Raw genomic sequence first — 10,945 nt, forward strand, 5'->3', positions numbered from 1 at the left:
ATAATGCTATGACGTTGCTATAAATGGCAATAAACTTACTATAACTTGCTATAAAACAGCTATAAATGGCTATAAAATTCGATAAATTGCTAGAAATTGTTGTAAATGGCTATAAATTCCTATAAGACGTTATAAAATTGCTTTAAAATTCAACAAATTGCTCTGAATTCCTGAAGAATTGTTACAATTTGCTATAAAATTGCTATATAATGCTATAAAGTTGCTATCAATGGTAATAAAATTACTGTAACGTGCTTTAGATTGCTATAAATGCTATATAATGCTATGAGGTTGCTATAAATCGCAATACAATTACTATACCCTGCTATAAATTGCTATAAATGGCTATAAAATTCGATAAATTGCTAGAAATTGTTGTAAATGGCTATAAATTCCTATAAGACGTTATAAAATTGCTATAAAATTCTACAAATTGCTATGAATTCCTGAAGAATTCTTACAATTTGCTATAAAATTGCTATAAATTGCTATAAATAGGTATAGAATTGCTATATAATGCTATAAAGTTGGTATAAATGATAATAAAATTACTATAACTTGCTATAAATTGCTATAAATGACAATAAATCTGTTCTAAACTTGTTTAAATTGCTATAAAGTTGCTACGAATAGCTATATTATTGGTATAAATTGCTGTAAGATCGATAAACATCGCTGTAATCCAGCGTTACAAGGCTGAACTTGTGGCAGGATCGACATTTATTCGATCGGGATCATCCCTTGGCCCAGGTGAGCAGTGACACCAGGTTGAACGACCCAGCCCGATCGTCCCCCGAAACGAGTGAAAGAAAAGAAGTCGAGTCCGTCGCTGCGCCTTAACGCCAGGCCCCCTTTCGATTCCCGTGGTCAGCTATAGGGTACGCGGTCAAGCTCTAAAGACCGCGGTGAGGCCGATACTTAAATCACTCCGGTCACTCAGCCTCGCGGCTCAGATTGATGTAAGGCCGTGTTTTACATTCAATTCAATTGGGCAAAAAACTGCTATCCGTTGCCGGGACGCACCGACGCCGGCGACGCATTGTGCTGCTCTTGCTTAGCCCCTGGTGCTCTTGGCCGGCCGACTCCTTTGGACAACCCGGCCTTCCACTCGTGAAAAGGACCTCCGCCACGGCGCAACAGGTAAACCGCGCTCGTTAGAACTGTCCGTGGGACCACTGACACGAAATTGTCATTATCTATCACGCGGCCGGAACCGTACCTCCCTTTTCCTCCTCCGTTTCGTCCTTCGCGACTTTCCTTTGCTGCAAGTGGCCAGAGGAACGGGGAAGATTAATTGTGACAGGACCGGGAGTTCCTGGACTTTGGGGGATTTGTTGATTGTTTGCTGGTGCCATTTTAGAGATTATTAGACACTCCTCTCTAGTGTCCTCTGCTATTTTATAATTCTGCTCTCTGATTGCGCGGAAGTTCGCGCATGAAAAGATCGTACAGCATCGTACGACAATTTTATAGCAATTTATAGCAACTTTATAGTACTTCTATAGCCTTTTATCGCAAATTTATAGTACTTCTATAGCCTTTTATAGCAATTTATAGCAACTTTATAGTACTTCTGTAGCCTTTTATAGCAATTTATAGCAAGTTATAGTAATTTTATTGCCATTTATAGCAACGTCATAGCATTATATAGCATTTATAGCAATCTATACCACGTTATAGTAATTTTGTTATCATTAAAATTACTATTTTGTTATCATCATCAATTTATAGCATTATATAGCAATTTTATACCTATTTATAGCAATTCAAAACAATTTTATAGCAAATTGTAACAATTCCTCAGGAATTCATAGCAATTTGTAGAATTTTAAAGCAATTTTATAACGTCTTATAGGAATTTATAGCCATTTCCAGCAATTTCCAGCAATTTATCGAATTTTATAGCCATTTATAGCCATTTATAGCAATTTATAGCAAGGTATAGTAATTGTATTGCGATTTATAGCAATCTCATAGCATTATATAGCATTTATAGCAATCTAAAGCACGTTACAGTAATTTTATTACCATTGATAGCAACTTTATAGCATTATATAGCAATTTTATAGCAAATTGTAACAATTCTTCAGGAATTCATAGCAATTTGTAGAATTTTATAGCAATTTTCTAACGTCTTATAGGAATTTATAGCCATTTCCAGCAATTTCCAGCAATTTATCGAATTTTATAGCCATTTATAGCAATTTATAGCAAGGTATAGTAAGTTTATTGCAATTTATAGCAACGTCATAGCATTATATAGCATCCATAGCAATCTATAGCACGTTATAGTCATTTTATTATCATTTATAACAGCTTTATAGGATTATATAGCAATTTTATACCTATTTCTAGCAATTTATCGAATTTTGTAGTCATTTATAGCAATTTTTTAACAATTTTATAGGTATTTATAGAAATATTATAGCAATTTTATAGCCTTTTATAGCAATCTGTAAGATATAGAGCAGCATATGGAAATTAATAGCAATTTACATCAAGGTATACCAACTTATGATACATATGTAATTGTATAGCAATGTAGTATATGGTACTATAGGAATCCTACAGCAATCCTATAGCAATATATAGGATCATATGCGTCCTTCAAAAACAAATAGCAACGGATAATATAGCATCATATTTATTTTATAGCAACATATAGCACAATTGCCGCTCTATAGCAGCATATAGCAACTTATAATATAGCACCATATATATGTTATAGCTACATATAGCAAGGTAACATAATATTCTGCTATATCATGCTCTCTGCTATATCATTGCATTAAGATACAATAATATTATCATAAATTATAATAAAATTCGCCCGTTCATTCTAAACCAAAATTGATAAAATATGTTGCATTTTTCCAACAGAATTGCGAGCGATTGAATATAAACACGCAGAATGTATTCCGTCCAGCGTAATCATTTATCGCTATTAAACGTCACGGGCGAATAAATCCACCCGATTAGTGTGTACGGCTGTCCCGTAAAATCGAGTGAATTAAACGATAATAAAAATTTAATCGATACACGGATTCGACCGGATTCCTATCCTCCCTCGTTCACGAATCAATTGTAAATCACCGGTCCTCGCCGGTGCCTCGTGGCAAATGCGGCACGTAAAACTCGAGCTAACTCGCCCAGCTTCTATTTCGGGCGCCCTTAATGCTATAATGTAGCGTTCCACGGTGACAAACTCTACCGGTGAACAACATTCCCGTCTTCGATTCCTCCTTTTACCGTCGGAGGCGCCCCCATTGTTCCACGAATTCCTCCTTCTTCCACCTGTGCCCCATCGCCTATTGTTATTTAATTGCTCCTCGACTTCCTACATCTAGTGTCACTTGGAATTAGCCTGATCCAGAGCTAGAAAGGTGGCTTATGGGTTCTGTTGGCATCCTTTAGGTTTGGTCCGCTATAGTGTACTTTGCTATAAAATAGAGGGCTATATTATACAGCGGTATGATGTACGTTGTTATATTATACTCTGCTATGATATACACTGATGTATTGGTCTAGGTTCAACTTAACTTGATTTTAGTATCAGTAGCAGTTGTAGCAGTGTGTAATATAGCAGAGTACAATACAGGGTGTTCCAAAAATGTTGAAGGTCCTTGGAAGAGGTGGTGCGGGAGGTGATTTGAAACAACTTTTTCCTTAGCGAAAATGTTGTCCGAAGCTTCGTTGAGAAGATATTAACGGAAAACACTGACCAATCAGAGTGCGAGGATGCCGGTGGAGCGCCAGCAGTAGGCGTGGCTACGTGCTAGGCAACAGCTAGGTATACTCGCGCTCTGCTTGGTCAGTGTTTTCCGTTAATATCTTCATAACGAAGCCTCGGACAACATTTTCGCTAAGGAAAAAGTTGTTTCAAATCACACCCCCGAACCACACCCTTTCAAAGTGTTACAACATTTTTGGGACACCCTGCATAATAGAATATAATATAGCACTCCATTTTATATAAGATATAGCAGTTGTAGCAGTGTGTAATATAGCAGAGTACGATATAATAGAATATAATGTAGCAGTCCATTTTATAGCAGAATATAATATAGCACTCTATGTGTTAATGTATGTATATGGTGCGGCATGTTGCTCTAACTCGCTATAAATAGCTATATTTTTCTATAACCTGCTATAAATTGCTCTATGGACCAATATATTGCCATAGGATTCATGTGATGTTATATACTACATTGCTACATGTGTCATTCTATGTATATGGTGCAGCATGTTGCTCTAACTCGCTATAAATTGCTGTATTTGGCTATAACTTGCTATAATTTGCTATGTGGACCCATATATTGCTATAGGATTCATGTGATGTTATGTACTATATTGCTACATGTGTTATTGTATGTATATGGTGCGGCATGTTGCTCTAACTCGCTATAAATAGCTATATTTTTCTATAACTTGCTATAAATTGCTCTATGGACCAATATATTGCCATAGGATTCATGTGATGTTATGTACTATATTTCTACATGTGTTAGTGTATGTATATGGAGTGGCATGCTGTCTTAACTCGCTATAAATAGCTATATTTTGCTATAACTTGCTATAAATTGCTCTATGGACCAATATATTGCCATAGGATTCTTGTGATGTTATGTACTATATTTCTACATGTGTTATTGTATGTATATGGTGCGGCATGTGCTCGAACTCGCTATAAATTGCTATATTTTGCTATAACTTGCTATAAATTGCTATATGGATCTATAAATTGCTATAAATTACTATAAAGATGCTAGGAATAGCTATAGAGTAATTTAAGTTGCTATAAAAGTACTCTAACTTGCGACAAATTGCTATAAATTACTATAAATTCTTATAAATTGCTATAAATTGCTATAAATTGCTATGAAATTGCTACAAGTTGCTATATAATACACATAACTTGTTATAAACCGCTATAGAATTTTCATAAATTACTAAAACCTGCTATAAATTGCTATAAGACGTCATTAAATTGCTATAAAATTCTATAAATTACTATCAATTCTTGAATAATTATTATAACTTGCTATATATTGCTATAAAATTCTTATAAATTCGTAAATAATTGTTATAGCTTGCTATAAATTGGTATAAAATTCTTATAAATTGCTATAGAATTCTATAAACTGCTATAAATTGCTATAAGACGTCATCAAATTGCTATAAAATTTTATAAATTATTATAAATTCGTAAATAATTGTTACAACTTGCTATAAATTGCTATATGGACCTATATATTGCTATAGGATTCATGTAATGTTATGTACTACATTGCTACATGTGTTAGTGTATGTATATCGTGTGGCATGCTGCTCTAACTCGCTATAAATTGCTATATTTTGCTATAACTTGCTATAAATTGCTCTATGGACCAATATATTGCTATACAATTCGTATGGTCCTCTATGCTAAATTCCTATCCAATACTATATATCTTGTATGCTGCTATATGTTGCTATAAATTGCTATAAAATTCATGCGGTGCTATATACACATCGCTATATACGTCATATGTTGCTCTATAGCAGAGTACAATGTAATAGAATATAATATAGCGCTCCGTTTCATAGCAGAATATGATATAGCACTCTATTTCATAGCAAATATAGCAATATAGCAGATGCCGGAGTGTCACCCCAAACAGTTACACTGACAGCCTTAAAATATGAACTTCTTGAAGATGCCTTTGAATACTGGTCCATGAGATCTCCCGGTCACATAATAAACATTACATTTCCCTCAATAGCAATATTTAGTCGTAACCGTACCCCACCTGAAATCCGAGGACCACTGACCCCATTGCCTCCCTCTACCACACCTATCCAAATCAGAGTATCAACGATCTAGCACTAGCTATCCCGATATCTCTCTTCCCTACTCGGTTCACCGAGGCCCGCTGCATAAACCTCTCCCCCTCCCTCAAGTCCCTCCCCCGAACGCAACATCACCGGACCCAACGCAACAACCCTAATCCCGGCACCGAGCGGAAGCTGACGGAAGCGTCGAAATGATTGGCAGACCCCGGGGCCGAGCGCACCGAGTCCACCCGACCGGGAAAAATGATCGGTGGGCGGGGGGGGGGGGTAATAGGATCCGCGGGGCCCGATCGGCGAGGTTAGACACGATAAATCCAGAGGGGAATTAATTGCCGTTTGGTCCTCTCCGGTCTGGGTCCGATCCGGGTCCCATGCCCGTGCATCTCCTCACTGTCTCTACTCGGAACCACCACCCTCCCCTCCTACCGCCGTGCCCCGTTCCACTCTTTCCCTGGGACCCTCGCATTCTGCGTCCCTCGGTTGGTCCCTCCGTGCCTCCGACTGGTTGACATCCTACAAATAAAATCAGCTCCAGGAATGCCCGCGACGACACGGGGCCTGTGGGACCTCTTCAGGCCCTCCCTCCCTCCCTCCCTCCCTCCCTCTTCCCTCCCTCTCCTATCTGGCTCTCCGTCTATCTCGGAAGTGAGCGCGGCCTGCGCGCGCTCGCGCGCGCGCGAGAGAGAGAGAGAGAGATAGCCAGGGATCCACGGCTCGCGCAGGTGGGACGAGGACGAGAGGGCCCACGGCATGAGACGTAATATATGGTAGCCTTAAGACAACGGTTTGGTACGGCCAGGTATACCCTGGCTGTCCCATGGTGCCCACCTTTACTCACACCGTCCTCGTGTCTCCCGAAGGTCCCGTACGTGTGTCCCGCGCCTGCGCGCGCTGGTGTAGGGCCCCGTTTGCCTCCGTGCGACGCTTCCACGCGCGTGTACGTACTATTTCGAGCACACGCGTGCAGATGGAGGACGCGTCGCAGGACACCACGTCCGTGGCGCACTTGGGACCCGGACCACTTCCACCGTTTATTTAATTGTCGCTTAAGCCCGGCGTGCACGCGGGCCCTCCTGATACGAAGCATCGGATGTATATCGTCATCGTACGATGGATGAGGGAGGAGTGAGCGAGATGGATAGGCCACTCGGGGGGAAGGGACAGGATGGTAGTCCGGGATTGTTTAATGTTCTTTGATGTTTAATGTTTCTTTATCTGGGAAGGTTCTTTGAGATTAGGGGTTTTGGGGGGGTTTTAATTGGGACCTAGGGTCGGATAAACGTTAGACTAAGAACGGATTGCGTCAGATCTGATTATCTCAGAGAATATGTATTTATCTGAAAATTAGCTGACCGGTTGCTAGATCTACGTAGAAATTTTAACGGAAATTTTGCCTCACCCTGTATATTTTAAATACTTCTTCCGATGTCTAGAGTTCACCCTATATAGCATCTGCGTAGAAACGTTCGTATAATAACCCAAACATTACGTTTATTCATGGATTTTTGTAAGAATCGTATCAAATGGGATAAACATCTTCATTTGCACAGGGGCGTAGGCTCTGCTTTGTTGGGCTGAGAATGGATCAGAAAGCTTCACCGAGGGAAAGAATGTCCTGGATGAATTTCGCGTTTCCATAAACGGCGCTGGCATTTTTTCCGCGGCTCGAGCTCATCTCAGATAAACGGGGAAGTCCGAGAGACAATGACGACGCGATAACACTCTGTTTTATGGCGCGTATCCATTCCTCGTACGTGGGCTGAATCTATGGTGTCTCGTCACAGAATCTGGCTTTTCTTCAGGGGCTACCGGACTCCACCTCCTGAACGATATTGTAGCTCTGCGTTTTTCAACATTTTCCCTTTTTCTCTGGTTGGATTTGAATCTTACTTTCTAAGTATTTGAGTGGACGCGAATTGATTCTGAAATTTTTGATAGAGCATGGGGCCGTTGCTCTAGTTCGTAAGCTTTAGACTCTAGAGTCTAGAGGATGGATTATTCTCAAGGTTGAAATTTAATGACACCTCTTCTGGTGGATGAAAGTATTAGTTTATAGCAGGATTCTAGGCACAATGCTACGTGTGCTATATATGTTACATGTGCTCTATATGCTCTATGTGTGTTATAGAAGATATGCGTCCTATATCCACTAACAGTACAAAAGAGTGTATCCCTTTACTATGCCATTCACCAAAAAATATTGCCAGTATAATAATTTTAGGGACCATATCTGGCTCTCTCTAAGATTCTATAGCACACCTACTCAGTTTAGAGCCACATACCCTGCTCTAAAAATCACAATTCATCCTTGCTCTGAAATAGTAATGTTTTCTTGACATTCATCAGTCAATTTCTGCCAGTATAATCATTTTAGGGGCCATATCTGGCTCTCTCTAAGATTCTAGAGCACACCTACTCAATTTAGAGCCACATACCCTGCTCTAAAAATCACAATTCTTCGTTGTTCTGGAATAGTAGTATTGTTTTGACAATCAGTAGCCAATTTCTGTCAGTATAATTATTGTAGAGCCCATGTGGGACCTAGTCGAAGCTTCTATATCGCACTCACTCAATCTAGAGCAATGCGCCCTGCTCTAAAAATCACAATTCATCCTTGCTCTGAAATAGTAATGTTTTCTTGACATTCACCAGTCAATTTCTGCCAGTATAATAATTTTAGGGGCCATATCTGGCTCTCTCTAAGATTCTATAGCACACCTACTCAGTTTAGAGCCATCTAGCCTGCTCTAAAAGTCACAGTTCTCCGTTGGTCTACAATTCTACTGTTTTATTGACGATCAGTGTCCAGTTTTTGCCAATTTTAGCTGCATAATGCATAAACACTTGGGGCCCGTGGCTGTCATATCTTGAAATTGCTTACTGAAGAATAGAAGGAACAATTCCACGTTACTAAATGTGCTATATATACTCTATATGCTCTATATATGCTCTACATACAATATATAAAATATATCTATATAAATATAATATATCTAAAATATAATATATCTAAAATGTAAATATCAATATATCTATATATATGGTCTATAAATGCTGTACAAGTTTTAGATATGCTCTATATGCTCTACAAAAGCTCTATATCTGACAATTCTTTCCACGATCTAATCTACCATATCGAAAATTGTTTCTTCCTCTATCAAGCATGCTTTCGCCCCGCAGATAAATTGAAATTTAAAATTGAAATTCCTTCAACCCCCCGAGGAAATCGTTCGCGAAAAGAAACTTGTTAAGCCTCGTCCCGCAAGACATAAATAGTCAGGGGGTCAACGCTGTCATAATTCGAGATTCCTCGGCCGGGAATCGAGGGAAGAGTTCGACGTTGCTCGACACGGCTACCGTCTGTGATTATCGAGGAAGAAACATTTTTCTCGGAGGGAAGATGCGGCCGCGTAGATAAGGATGACCGAGGGTGGCTGTCAAGAGTCGACGTTACGCCGGCTAAATATCGCCCCCACTAATTTTATTTGTGCGTGGGTCGCGCTATCTCGGGGTATCGTTTCGTTTCACGGCGCGAGGACACCGGTAGCTGGTCCCAATTCATCACGGCAGCTTCTGAATCTTGGATAACGTCAAGAATTGATTTCAGGTGGTTCGACGATGCCAGATACGGGGCACCACAATTGCTACGATGACGAAGACTGGCCAATGGGAGTCAGGAAACACCAGAATTTCGAGGCGACGAAAAATTGTGATTTTTGGAGCAGGGTAGATGGCTGTAAATTGAGTAGGCGTGCTATAGAATCTTAGATAACGTCAAGGACAGTCTTCAGGTATCAAATGAACAATTGTTATGCTGGAAGAAACTGAGCAATGGTGGTCAGACCACTCCAGGCTTCAAATTAACTTTAATTCTGCCAGTTAGAGCAGGATGCATGGCTCTAAATAGAGCAGATCTGCTATAGAATCTCAGATAACGTCAAGGACAGTCTTCAGGTGTCAAATGAACAATTGTTATGCTGGAAGAAACTGAGCAATGGTGGTCAAACCACTCCAGGCTTCAAATTAACTTTAATTCTGCCAGTTAGAGCAGGATGCATTGCTCTAAATAGAGCATATGTGCTATAGACTCTTAGATAACGCCAAGAACTGTCTTCAGGTGTCAAATGAACAATTGTTATGCTGGAAGAAACTGAGCAATGGTGGTCAGACCACTCCAGGCCTCAAATTAACTATAATCCTGTCATTTATAGCACGATGCATGGCTCTAGATAGAGCATATGTGCTATAGACTCTTGAATAACGCCAAGAACTGTCTTCAGGTGTCAAATGAACAATTGTTATGCTGGAAGAAACTGAGCAATGGTGGTCAAACCACTCCAGGCTTCAAATTAACTATAATCCTGTCATTTATAGCACGATGCATGGCTCTAGATAGAGCATATGTGCTATAGAATCTTAGATAACGTCAAGGACAGTCTTCAGGTGTCAAATGAACAATTGTTATGCTGGAAAAAACTGAGCAATGGTGGTCAAACCACTCCAGACTTCAAATTAACTTTAATTCTGCCAGTTAGAGCAGGATGCATGGCTCTAAATAGAGCAGATCTGCTATAGAATCTTAGAGAACGTCAAGGACAGTCTTGAGGTGTCAAATGAACAATTGTTATGCTGGAAGAAACTGAGCAATGGTGGTCAAACCACTCCAGGCCTCAAATTAACTTTAATTCTGCCAGTTAGAGCAGGATGCATGGCTCTAAATAGAGCATATGTGCTATAGAATCTTGAATAACGTCAATGACAGTCTTCAGGTGTTAAATGAACAATTGTTATGCTGGAAGAAACTGAGCAATGATGGTCAAACCACTCCAGACCTCAAATTAACTTTAATCCTGTCATTTATAGCACGATGCATGGCTCTAGATAGAGCATATGTGCTATAGAATCTTGAATAACGCCAAGAACTGTCTTCAGGTGTCAAATGAACAATTATTATGCTGGAAGAAACTGAGCAATGGTGGTCAAACCACTCCAGGCCTCAAATTAATTTTAATTCTGCCAGTTAGAGCAGGATGCATGGCTCTAAATAGAGCATATGTGCTATAGAATCTTAGATAACGTCAAGGACAGTCTTCAGGTGTCAAATGAACAATTG

This window comes from Hylaeus volcanicus, chromosome 9 (genome assembly GCF_026283585.1).
Source record: "Hylaeus volcanicus isolate JK05 chromosome 9, UHH_iyHylVolc1.0_haploid, whole genome shotgun sequence".
In the NCBI taxonomy this organism is placed as follows: Eukaryota; Metazoa; Arthropoda; class Insecta; order Hymenoptera; family Colletidae; genus Hylaeus; species Hylaeus volcanicus.